The sequence below is a fragment of the Gopherus evgoodei genome, chromosome 2 (assembly GCF_007399415.2).
Source record: "Gopherus evgoodei ecotype Sinaloan lineage chromosome 2, rGopEvg1_v1.p, whole genome shotgun sequence".
Taxonomy (NCBI): domain Eukaryota; kingdom Metazoa; phylum Chordata; order Testudines; family Testudinidae; genus Gopherus; species Gopherus evgoodei.
In genome coordinates, this window is record NC_044323.1 from 114,467,915 (window position 1) to 114,481,586 (window position 13,672).

Here is a 13,672-nt window from a genome sequence, read left to right on the forward strand (position 1 = left end):
GCCTATCAAGCTGGCAGGGAGGAAGTGGAAAGGGCAGGGGGGAACAGGAGGAGTAAGGTGTGAGGAACTGCTGCTCCTAGCTAGCAACAGGAACTAGCTGTCCCCTGGGTGGCTACCGAACTATTCAATTGTACAGAGTTATATATAGATGGTGGTGGGAACGAACACAGGGAAATAAAAGGACTCTGGGTTTTGCAAAGTAAGAGTTCTCCAGCTGATTTGTACCATGAGCAACAAAGCGCTCGTCTACAACATGCACACATCTGATCATTATATCGAACCTTCAGAACTCTCCCTTTATACCTCCTCAAAGATGCCATTTGATACTGAAGCATACTCTGCAATAAAATATTTATTTTGTTGTTAATTAATCTTTAAGACACTTTAATATTTATAGGAACTGAGTTTTCTTTTTTAATTCTGTGTACCAAGGTGATTAAAATAACTTTTATGGAAGAATGGAGTTTTCTCTTTTATTGCAATGAGTGCTCTTAAAAACTCAACATCTGTCACTGCAGCGATTGTGGTATCATCTTGTCTAAGAAAATGAAGATCCCATCTTTACTGCTGGCAAACTAGTGCAGTAAATGTCAAGTTTTTATAGCACCCTCTGGGGGCCAGATTGTACCTCGATGCTCCTGGGGCTCGTAAGGTAGGGCAGAGTACAAGTACTCTTACTGCTCTCACTTCACAATAACTGCACACAAAGTCCTTCCTAGCGCCCATTGAGGCATAACACACAGTACAGGGGAGAGACAGAAAGTAGGGGCCTGACCCTGACCCTCCCTCCATGTTGGCAAGTGCTGTGTAGTGGGAGTATACTGTGCCACTAAAGGGATGTGGGGCTATGCTGCTTTGGTTCACCCTGGAGATCCAGGAGGGGTTGTGTAAAATGAACTTTCAAGTTTCAGTTACTTAAGAAAACATTGCTTTATTTCTGTGCAGTGTTGAAGCTACTCTGCATACTATGATAGGCAAGACTGGAGCATTCTGGGAAGTCAGATGTGTAAAATAACTATCTAAATATAGGAAAACTGAAATCTAGGTCACAGAGCTAACAAATGGCCTGCTGCTATAAACTGTACCCCTACAGATATCCTCAGTAATTGCAGCACATTATTTGTTGTTTATATAAGCTGCACATTGATCAAAATTATTGGTTTGCATGATCATCTAGTTGGCAAACTATGGGAGCACACTGTTTGAACTGAATAAAATATTGCCAGTCATCCTTACATCTGGAGCAAAGAAACAGAGTAAGAAATATATTCTCATATTTTTTGTGCATTATTTAAAAAACTGTCAGTTGAAAAGGTGGAGTTATTCATACCATTTAATTAGAAATACCTGATGTAGTCAGAGATCAATACTGATGCTTAACTAGATGAAACTTAAGTATTATAGAATAATTTATTAGTAGAACTATTAATATATAATAAGCAGCGGGGATCTTAAACTGACCATATTAAGTGAAATCCTGCTTATCTTATTCGTGCAAGTAGTTCCACTGAAGTCTATAAATAAGGTTTTTCTCTGTGACTCCATTGATTTCATGAGCAAGTGAACAATTAAACTCACAGATTCAGAGAATGTGTTGTCTATTTAATCACTGTTGTGCTGCAATTAAAATAATTGAATATTAATATAATACTATGTTAATTTTATTTTCTTCCACTAAACACAGATCTCCAATGTGTGGTTAGTTCTTCGTAAAAATTATCTTCTTAAAATGCTTCTTTGGCTTTTCTTTAGTGTTGTTTGGTTTTATTGCTGCTATGATTGTTGTTCTTTAACAAATCTCATGTTCGTGATATAAGCATTAACTCACAGCAAGGCACAGGGGGATTTTCTTGTAAGCTTCCTGTAGTCACTAATATAACTGATGTAATAAGAATTGGTACACAGAACACAAATGTTGAAGATCTGTAGAAGACAATAGCTTGTTGTTTGACTAACCTTGATTTATTTTATGGGCAGTGTGGCCCAGTAGATAAGGCATCAGGGGATCCGAATTATATTCCCATCTCTGCCACTCATTGGCAGCAAGACCTTGGGCAAGTGACTTAACTTCTCTGTGCTTCTGCTCCCATCTATAAAATTGGGATAGTAGTGCTTACTCATCTTCATAGAGCACTTTGAGAGCTATGAACAAAAATATCTGAGATCCTATAGGTGGGCTAAATATTTTTATTTAGAAATGCCATTTAGCAAATTTATTAATATTTTTCAAACGATGGTACCATGTTTGTTAGACACTGTCACCCAGAGCCTCCTACTTCCTTACATTTACTAGTCAGTGGCTACTACATGCAAAGGGGGTTGACCACTCTGGAGCACACTCCTGAGACAAGCATTCACAGAATTATTATTCCCATAGCTGTCAGACCAAATGGGAGGATATTCTGGTGACCTCTGAGCCATGCTTAACCAGGTATTATTCTTTACATATACTGAGGGGCAAAAAGAAACCCCACGTGACTGCAGAGTCGAGATTTGTTGGTGGTAGGTCAATCCTCTTCAGAATGCTGAGTTCAGCCAAACTCAGACCTCTGAAAACCAGGAAATGCACAGTTAAGGTTCCCTGAGCAACCTTGCCCTCTTTCAGCAGTGCCCCAATATGCCCCATTAATACACAGACCTTTATTCTGCCATCCCTTCAGTTGCTGAAATGTACAAGCTCTTCACCTCCTTTTACAGTCTGTTCACTCTCACCCGCAGGATTCCACCTAACGCTATTAAAGGGGAAAAAGAAAAAAAGGTTGCCAACGCCACCTTCCCTCTGTATCCCTGGAGCTGGCAGTAGCCAATGAGCATTATTTGCATACGTTCTGGGTGCAGTGAGTGTGTTAGGTGTTCCATGTACCTACATTAATTAGGGGATGCAGTAGGTAGGCCTGCTTTGTCAAGATGTGTTTGTGATAATGAGGGCGTGTGGATTACTTTGAGGTGTGTGACAGCTGTGATTATGATAGAAGGAGATCTATCTTTTGCACTTGCTAGCATCTGTGAGCAAAGGGAAGAGCTGCACGTGTACCTTCCAGCATCATTTCAATGCAGAGTTGTGTATGCTGTACAATTAGCAGGGCCCAGGGGGGTTATTAGAAAGGATATTGTCAGTGGCGAGCTGGGTGATAAGAATAGTCTAAGTATTATCTGCACTCCGGGTAAAGTGAGTGTGCCCGGAATCAGGTCTAGCTATACTGAATGGTGGAGGCAGTAGTTAGCTGTGCTTAGTAGGGGTCTCTTTGTGAGCTCTGTGGATTACTCTGAGGTGTGTGACAGAGCTGTAACTGCAATATGAGAACTTTTTTCCCCCACTATCTTGTATGTGAGGAAAGGGAAGAGGTACATGTGTACCTCCAAGATAAATCATTTCTGTGCAGAATAGCATAGGTCAGTAGCAGAAAGGATGTTTATTACAGAAGACTTTGTGAGCAGTGAGGTGGGATAGGAGAGGATTCTAATGCTTTAATGGTGGTTAAGTGAATATGGAGGTTGAGATGTTATCCTGTGTGGAAGTGAGTTGTAAAAGGCTGTGAAGGAGTTCTTAAATTGTGTGCATGTGGTATTCTTTCTGGGAAGTGAGTACGTGTGCGGTGTACTTCAGGATCTGGAACCTCATAAGGACATAAGTATGGACACGCTGGGTTAGACTAACGGTCCATCTAGCTCATAATCCTGTCTTCCAACAGTGGCCAGTGCCAGGTGCTTCAGAGGGAATTAACAGAATAGGCAATCATTGAGTGATCTATCCTCTGTCATCTACTCCCAGCTTCTGCCAGTCAGAGGCTTAAGGACACCCATCCTTATGTCTTATCTTCCTTTAAAAAAACCCAACAAACCCTTTTTTCCCTCCTCCTTACCCTCCCCATTAGTTCTTAGCTTAGATGACGTTTTCCTACTTCCTGACCAGGAAGCTTTCTCCCCCACCCTAATGCCCAGATCACCCAGGTTTAAGAGGTGTGTTTCATGCCATGAAGCCTTCCCAGTAAGCGATGGCCACCCACAGGGCATCCACTACTGGGAGACAGACATGTCGCACAGACATGCACTCATTGTCACCACCTGACTGCCAGGGCCAGAAAGGACTGAGACATTTGGCTGAGACTTCTCCTCATGGAGAAATCTCTGTGTCCAGCATTGGATCCTTGCCCGGACACTTTCCCCAGGCAGCTCTCAGGCTCCATTAGGTCATCCACTGACCTTCATTCACCACATCCTTCCAAGAGGAAATCCTTTCTTTCCCTCGCTGATGGGAAGAAACAGGCTACCACATCATCCTCTGAGGAATTGTCTGCTAGAACCCTAGGGTGACCAGACAGCAAGTGTGAAAAATAAGGACAGGGGGTGGGGGATAATAGGAGCCTATATAAGAAAAAGACCCCAAAATTGGGACTGTTCCTATAAAATTGGGACATCTGTTCACCCTACCCATCCCCTACAAGGTCAGTAGCTTTGAGATCTTTGGGGATGAGGCATAGCTCCCATGACTGTCTGAGAACGTCCAGTACCAGACCTAAAGAGAGATCTAAAAATCCTAAACAGGCAGACGTGCCACCACACCATCTATCGGCACCAGGAAACACTATATGAAACCGCCAAAAACAGTGCTGACCACCAAAACCAAATCAGTTTCAGTCATCACGGCACCAACAAAACCACCAGCACCGACATCTATATCGGCACCAAAGAAACTACTGGCACCGAGCAAGCCTTCATCATCAAGTAAGTCCTCGACTCCATCTGCTGGCTATTCCAGAGAATGCCCCTCTCCCTTAGCATCGATGCAACCGCCAGTGCTGATAAGGCTTCTCCCTCCTCCCCAGGAGTTCAGAATCTGATGATATCTGACATGTTTGAGTCACCACTACTTAGACACATGATCCTTTCACCTCAATTGTCACAGCACTGCTCCCTTTCTCCTCTGAGGATTTCCACCTCCCTCCTTCCCCGCACTGAGGAAGAGGAAGAGGAAGAATACCCTGTTCCATCCTTCTATTCAGGACAGGCATAAAAGTCATCATCTACATGTCCTCACTATGCACAACTTCCAGCTGAACCACGGCCCTCGTACGGACTACCGTGAATGCAACCCTATGTACCACTTCCTCCACATAGACCATACTGGGATGTGTGGGCCATGTACAGAGCACAGTTTCCAAAACCTCCCATAGAACAAAGCTGGAGACATCCATCCTTGCCATCCTCATCCATCTCTCGCTCACCAGAGATTGAGCTACTCCCAATAGCAGACTGAGAAGAAGAACAGGCGGAGGAGGTTACACCACCGCTCTGTTTCTCCTCCTTTTCCCGCATGAGGCTATCCTGCCTGCACCCCCTATGTCAGAAGACAATTCCAAACACTTCCAAGAGCTGTTTTTCAGGATCACAGACTCCCTCCAGATTCTTCTGGAGGAAGTGAAAGAGCAGCAGCGCAAGCTGCTCAATATCCTGCACACCTCTACATTGGCGAAGATAGCCTGCCCTATCAATGAGGCCCTTCTTGACACAGCCAAGGTGCTCTGGCAGAGCCCAGCATCCATCCCACCAACCTGCAAGCAGATGGACAAGAAATATTATGTCCCTGCTAAAGACATGGCATTTCTTTTTTCCTCACCCCACTCCAAACTCCCTAGTTGTCAATGCCGTGCACAGAACGGGGCACCAATATCACCCAGGATCAAGCCCATATGACAGGGACTGGAAGCGACTGGACCAGTTCAACCACAAGGCTTATTCATCCGCCATGCTCCAATTCTACATCTCCAATTATGAGGCTCTCATGACCAAATACAACTACATCAACTACTGTAAGATATAAGAATTCTGCTGGAACCTTCCTGACGACAAGGAGCAACTCCAGGCACTCGTATCTGAAGGATGCCTCTTGGCTCGTACAGCTTTACAAGCCTGAACTCCACTGATAGAGCTGCCCATTCCATCTCAACAGCCATAGTGATGAGATGAATATCATGACTATACCGCTCCAGATTCCCTAAGGAAATGCAAACCACTGTTGAGGGACCTACTTTTTGAGAGCCTAAAAGGCAGTTGTACATATGTCCCACAATTTGCATACTGACCTTCCATCCTCTTCCACCCCCACATGCAGCAGCCGGATCCCACCAACCCTGCTTCGGCACACCTCCCCAGTCATGCCCCTGGCCCATTCACTGTGTTCCCCCCTCCAACCTGGCTCCCTCCCCACTACTGTACTCAGGACTCCCCACCCCCAAATGGGGAATGCGTCTCCCAAAGTCTTTGCTTCCAGGTATACAAATACTTCAATTGCTGCTACGTCCCCCTATTCTGTAACCTGACTCACGTGCAGTGCCTAGAGCGAAGGGCATCTCTGCTACAGTGGGACTGTGTGTCAGAATGGTTGGAGGGTGAAGTTTGTGGCAGGGCCAGACAGGGTTTGTGTTCCAAAATGTTGAGTTTTATGTTTGAGAGAGAGATCATCTAACTGTTGTTCAAGAGCTGTACCCTGTACTTAGAAACAGCGGGGTGTCAGAGCTTGTAATGTTTCTATGCCATACTGTATGTCTTTTCTGGTAAGCCGTGAACCCTCCAATCTTCTGATTAGTGTTCTTCTAACATGTAATAGCTTTCATATTGTCGCTTTAGTGATTATTCAGAGACTCAACTAAATCAAAGAAAACTATCTCAGCTCCTGGACACACATCTCTGGTGTAGTCCAAATGTACTTTCATACACTGTAGGAGGTGCACACCATGAATAAGACCCAGATCACGTCCACCTGAGTGAATCACCACAATGTCTGAGAGATCAGAACTTTTTAAGTCACCGCCAATGCACTGCAGAGTGAGCAAAACGTGATGCCAGTGCAGGCCACCTCTCTCCACCCAGGGCCAGCTCCAATGTTTTCGCCACCCCAAGCAGAAGAAGAAAAAAAAAAGCCGCAATCGGCGTCACTAGCACTTCGGTGTCAGCTCTATCACCGCTGCTTCGTTCTTCAGCAGCAATTCAGCGTCTGGTCCTTCCCTCCAAGAAGGACTGAGGGACCTGCCACCGAATTGCCGCTGAAGAACTGGATGGGCAGCCCTTCTCCGTTGGCCGCCCCAAGCACCTGCTTGCTGTGCTGGTGCCTGGAGCTGGCCCTATCTCCACCTGCAGTCAGCAAGCTCCCTGTCATGGTGTACTCCTTGTTCTCTCAGAATATACATGCCAGAAACCCTGACAGTGCACGTATTGTTAGTTTCAGATCCACAAACTGTGTCTTCGGAAACCACACCATAAGTTAAGCTGCATTAAACCCCTGTATGGATGCTGTTATTCAGAACTAAAGTGGCCTTAATTTAATTTAGTTCACTTCCAAAGCATGCAGGATTTGTGCATGGGTTGGGGTGCATTGGCAGAGCTGGGGGTGTAGGAAGATTGGGGTACACTGGTAGGGCTATGGGGTACTGGGTGGTTGGGTGCACTGGCAGACCTGGGGGGTGCCATTCCTCCCTCACCTGAGCTCCCAACTTCTCTTCCCTCCCCTACCATCCAAGGAGTTGAGGGTATAGCTGTTTCAGTAAAGGATGTGGATTTTTTCACACCCTTGACTGACATAGCTATGCCAGCAAAACTTTGTAGTGTAGACCTGGCCTGCATAAGAAAGTTGCCCTGGTTTAACTGCAGGTGTGATTTGAAACTAATTTAGAGCTGGTCAACATTACAGAGTTAGGTCGACTAACTACATTACTTAGGGCAGTGAAAAATTTCATACCATGGAATTTTTCCTTGAGCTACCTCAGAGAGATGCATTTATTACAGCAATGGAGGAACCTCTTCCATTCCTGTACCAAATGTCTACGCTTCGGCAGTGAAGTGTGGCGCTACTGATGTGGCACTGTAGCATTTCTAATGCAGACATAGATTCATAGACTCTAGGACTGGAAGGGACCTCGAGAGGTCATTGAGTCCAGTCCCCTGCCCTCATGGCAGGACCAAATACTGTCTAGACCATCCCTAATAGACATTTATCTAACCTACTCTTAAAGATCTCCAGAGATGGAGATTCCACAACTTCCCTAGGCAATCTATTCCAGTGTTTAACTACCCTGACAGTTAGGAACTTTTTCCTAATGTCCAACCTAAATCTCCTTTGCTGCAGTTTAAGCCCATTGCTTCTTGTTCTATCATTGGAGGCTAAGGTGAACAAGTTTTCTCCCTCCTCCTGATGACACCCTTTTAGATACCTGAAAACTGCTATCATGTCCCCTCTCAGTCTTCTCTTTTCCAAACTAAACAAACCCAATTCCTTCAGCCTTCCTTCATAGGTCATGTTCTCAAGACCTTAAATCATTCTTGTTGCTCTTCTCTGGACCCTCTCCAATTTCTCCACATCTTTCTTGAAATGCGGTGCCCAGAACTGGACACAATACTCCAGTTGAGGCCTAACCAGAGCAGAGTAAAGCAGAAGAATGACTTCTCATGTCTTGTTTACAACACACCTGTTAATGCATCCCAGAATCACGTTTGCTTTTTTTCACAACAGTATCACACTGTTCACTCATATTAAGCTTGTGGTCCACTATGACCCCTAGATTTCTTTCTGCCATACTCCTTCCTAGACAGTCTCTTCCCATTCTGTATGTGTGAAACTGATTGTTCCTTCCTAAGTGGAGCACTTTGCATTTATCTTTATTGAACTTCATCCTGTTTACCTCAGACCATTTCTCCAATTTGTTCAGATCATTTTGAATTTTGACCCTGTCCTCCAAAGCAGTTGCAATCCCTCCCAGTTTGGTATCGTCCGCAAACTTAATAAACATACTTTCTATGCCAACATCTAAATCGTTGATGAAGATATTGAATAGAGCTGGTCCCAAAACAGACCCCTGCAGAACCCCACTTGTTATACCTTTCCAGCAGGATTGGGAGCCATTAATAACTACTCTCTGAGTACGGTTATCCAGCCAGTTATGCACCCACCTTATAGTAGCCCCATCTAAATTGTACTTTCCTAGTTTATCTATAAGAATATCATGCGAGACCGTATCAAATGCCTTACTAAAGTCTAGGTATATCACATCCACCGCTTCTCCCTTATCCACAAGGCTCGTTATCCTATCAAAGAATGCTATCAGATTAGTTTGACATGATTTGTTCTTTACAAATCCATGCTGGCTATTCCCTATCACCTTACCACCTTCCAAGTGTTTGCAGATGATTTCTTTAATTACTTGCTCCATTATCTTCCCTGGCACAGAAGTTAAACTAACTGGTCTGTAGTTTCCTGGGTTGTTTTTATTTCCCTTTTTATAGATGGGCACTATATTTGCCCTTTTCCAGTCTTCTGGAATCTCCCCCGTCTCCCATGATTTCCCAAAGATAATAGCTAGAGGCTCAGATACCTCCTCTATTAACTCCTTGAGTATTCTAGGATGCATTTCATCAGGCCCTGGTGACTTGCAGGCATCTAACTTTTCTAAGTGATTTTTTACTTGCTCTTTTTTTATTTTATCTTCTAAACCTACCCTCTTCCCGTAAGCATTCACTATATTGGACATTCCTTCCGACTTCTCAGTGAAGACCGAAACAAAGAAGTCATTAAGCATCTCTGCCATTTCCAAGTCTCCCATTACTGTTTCTCCCTCCTCACTGAGCAGTGGGCCTACCCTGTCTTTGGTCTTCCTCTTGCTTCAAATGTATTGATAAAAAGTCTTCTTGTTTCCCTTTATTCCCATAGCTAATCTGAGCTCATTTTGTGCCTTTGCCTTTCTAATCTTGCCTCTGCATTCCTGTGTTATTTGCCTATATTCATCCTTTGTAATCTGACCTAGTTTCCATTTTTTATATGACGCCTTTTTATTTTGTAGGTCACGCAAGATCTCGTGGTTAAGCCAATGTGGTCTTTTGCCACATTTTCTATCTTTCCTACCCATCAGAATAGCTTGCTTTTGGGCCCTTAATAGCGTCCCTTTGAAAAACTGCCAATTCTCCTCAGTTGTTTTTCCCCTCAGTTTTAATTCCCATGGGACCTCTCTGAGCTTACCAAAATCCGCCTTCCTGAAATCCATTGTCTCTATTTTGCTGTACTCCCTTCTACCCTTCCTTAGAATTGCAAACTCTATGATTTCATGATCATTTTCACCCAAGCTTCCTTCTTCTTTCAGATTCTCAATGAGTTCCTCCCTATTTGTTAAAATCAAGTCTAGAACAGCTTCCCCCCAGTAGCTTTTTCAACTTTCTGAAATAAAAAGTTGTCTGCAATGCAGTCCAGGAACTTATTGGATAGTCTGTGCCCCACGGGGTTATTTTCCCAACATATATCTGGATAGCTGAAGTCCCCCATCACCACCAAATCTTGGGCTTTGGATGATTTTGTTAGTTGTTCGAAAAAAGCCTCATCCACCTCTTCCACCTGATTAGGTGGCCTGTAGTAGACTCCCAGCATGACATCACCCGTGTTTTTTACCCCTTTTAGCCTAAGCCAGAGACTCTCAACACTTCCATCTCCTATGTCCATCTCCACCTCAGTCCAAGTGTGTACATTTTTAATATATAAGGCAACACCTCCTCCCTTTTTCCCCTGTCTATCCTTCCTGAGCAAACTATACCCATCCACACCAACATTCCAGTCGTGCGTATTATCCCACCAAGTTTCAGTAATGCCAACAATGTCATAGTTGTATTTATTTATTAGCACTTCCAGTTCTTCCTGCTTATTACCCATACTTCTTGCATTTGTATATAGGCATCTAAGATACTGGATTGATCTTGCCTCCCAGCTTTGCCCTGACCCTCCTTTCTCTCTGCCATTATAGCCCATGCTCCCTCCTGTTTCCGACCCATCTCCCAGGTCTTGTTCCCCACTTACCTGTGGGGTTTGCTCACCTGTCCCCGTCGAACCTAGTTTAAAGCCCTCCTTTCTAGGTTAGCCAGTCTGTGCGCAAATAAGGCCTTTCCCCTCCTCGAAAGGTGAAGGCCATCTCTGCCTAGCAGTCCTTCCTCGAATAGCATCCCGTGGTCGAGGAAGCCAAAGTCCTCCTGGCGACACCATCTTCGCAGCCAGGCATTCACCTCCACAATGCATCTGTCTCTGCCTGGGCCTCTACCTTCGACAGGAAGAATTGAAGAGAATACCACCTGCGCTCCAAACTCCTTAACCCATACTCCCAGAGCCCTGTAGTCACTCTTGATCTGCTCAGTGTCACACCTCACAGTATCATTTGTGCCCACATGGATGAGTAACATGGGGTAGTAGTTAGAAGGCTGGATAATCCTCGACAGTGCCTCTGTAACATCTCGGATATGGGCCTCTGGTAGGCAGCATACCTCCCGGGATGAACGGTCAGGGCGACAGATGGGTGTCTCCGTCCCCCTCAGCAATACCCTTAGTTAAACCAGTACAAAAAGCTGAGTGGACACCCTGGTTTCCTGTTTAAACCAAGCTTATATCAATTTAGGTTGAAGTTGATTAGGGCTTGTCTATATAAGGGAGTTATTCCGGAATAAGGTATGGTGTGATTTAAAGTTAATTAGCTGTTCCAGTCAATTTCCCATGTAGACAAGCCTTTACGAATAGGTTTAAGTTCAATCAGAATAAGCCATTCTGAAACTAATATAAAACTGTCTGCACAGCGGTTTATATCAGTTTAACTACATTGGTTTAGATACTAATTTAACTTAAATCAGTGCAATTTTTCAGGTAGGCAATGGGCCTGAGGGGGTTTGGCACTCAGAGTCAACTCAGTGTGAACTCCCTTTGGAAATCCCAGCACACTGTCATCCGGTGGATATTTCCAACCAGAAGAGAGAAGCACTTTAATGTGTACTCAACAACATTCATCTCAACAATTATGGAGATGAGATGTACACTGTTTTCCAGTTATATACAGAGCATAGAGTATGTGAAAATGTCACTTTCAGTTGACTGTTTCAATGAAAGGGAACGGTTTTGAGTGAGTAAGCAGGCCTGCTTCAAGTCTGCGGCAGCCTCTTATTCATTTGACCCAGTTTTGCAAATTTTCTTTACTCAAGTGTGACAGGGATCAGGTTAAGAGCTGGATAGTTCCACCATTCAGTCAGCTGCTCTTATCTGACAACGGATGCTTCTTGTGAGATTAAGGGCTACATTCAATAAAATGCTTTAATAATATAATAAAAAGTTCTGCCTAGTTCTGGGCAGATTAGGCACCAACTCTTGGCAAACAGTCTGGTCACATATTCTGCATGTCAATATAATCAGTGACCTGCCTAAAGTTCTTATCTGTATCTCTTTAAGGCTTTTATTTTCATATTCATTTAGGGTTTGATAGAGGAAAAAGTTATCATCTTCTTGGGTAGTTATACCCCTTCCCCCACCCTGTGTCTGTCTGGTCTATTTAGATTGCTTCTAGGTAAGATCTCTGATGACAAATGTCAGCATGAGGATTGTTAAAACCTAGTTATGAAAATACTTAAAAAGGTGTCTCTAAAGAAAGGGTTGGTAGAAAAACTATAATGCTACAAGTGACCACTTCTCACCTTTAAATACTATCCTCTTATACGGGGTGGCACTAGCCTCTTTCTAGTGTGGGGAATGAGATAAGCTAGACAAAAAATTGGAGGGGCTGCGCTATACTTATTTTCTTAATAAATGTGTTTTATTGATGTTCTCGTCAAAAGGAGAATAAAAATATATACAGACAGATCAGTTTTCAACTTCATCTATGGCAGCTCAATGGTGCAACATTTAGTCACAAAAAATTAATAGCAAAAAACCTAAGCCAATAAATAAATAAACTAATAATATTAACAACAATAACAAATAAACAAATACAAACTTCTGAGGAAAAATACTGGTTAAATAATACTAATAGCTAATTCCTTTAAATCAGTGAATGTATTATAGTTTAAAATTAACCATTTGGATATAAAAAGACAAGGGGAAAAACCACACCCACACACTAGTGTTTAAAGCAAAATAAACAACTGAAGGAAAATAAATACACATTTTTCCCTAGCCATCAAGCCCCTATTTCCATTCCAGTCAAATCCAGACCCAATTAAATAGATATAATCTGAACATTCAAAACATTTTTAAGGTGCTGAGCATTCTGGCATTGATTCAGGAAAGCAATTAAAACTGGGCTTAACTTTAAGAACAAATAGTCCCATTGACTATACATGCACTTAAAGATATGCTTAAAGCTTAAAGATAAGCATGTTTATGTGCTCTAAAGGATCAGGCTCAGAGAGCATAGCATCTTGGAGAACTGAGTCCTATAACATCTGTCATTATACTGTAAACTAATAAAACTGGCACAAATTGGGCCAGGTAATAGCCATTCTGGTTTTTAAAATAGTAAAAATAAACCACATAAAGAGTTATTGAAAATGAGAGTCAATGAGCTGACCCAGACAGAAAGGTGTTGTACTAACTCCTGGGGACAGCCCCTGAGGTTCAGGGGATGAGTTCCACAAGTGAGGGCTTCTCGGTTTTGGGAGTTATCTGTGACCTGATCCATTTGGAATCTCAGTGCCCATGCTGGACAGACCAACAGTCACTCGGGTACCCGAGGCATTGATAATTAATTTATTTCTATCTAAGGGACAGTATTTGGCAAATAACAATCAGTGTATAAAGGCCTATTATTAAGGGTCAAAGCGTGACCATGGATGTATTCTTGTTGCACCTGTTTAACTCAAAGGGAGGAGCACTTCAGTGTCCAAGGGC

At 43.3% G+C, this 13,672-nt stretch overlaps 1 protein-coding gene across 8 annotated transcripts in view; it reads left to right on the plus strand.

Annotated features, from left to right (window-relative positions):
• The window catches only part of LOC115646061 (poly(rC)-binding protein 3-like), a 519,652-nt gene that overhangs the window by 221,969 nt on the left and 284,011 nt on the right, over nt 1-13,672 (plus strand). Inside the window, exon 1 of one of the 8 annotated variants that reach the window (XM_030551511.1) lies at nt 1,236-1,256. The exons of the other annotated variants lie outside the window; for them this stretch is intronic. The gene's annotated coding sequence lies outside the window, so the exon portion shown is untranslated. Of the gene's footprint in view, nt 1-1,235; nt 1,257-13,672 lie in introns of those variants that run through there. 8 annotated transcript variants of the gene reach the window in all.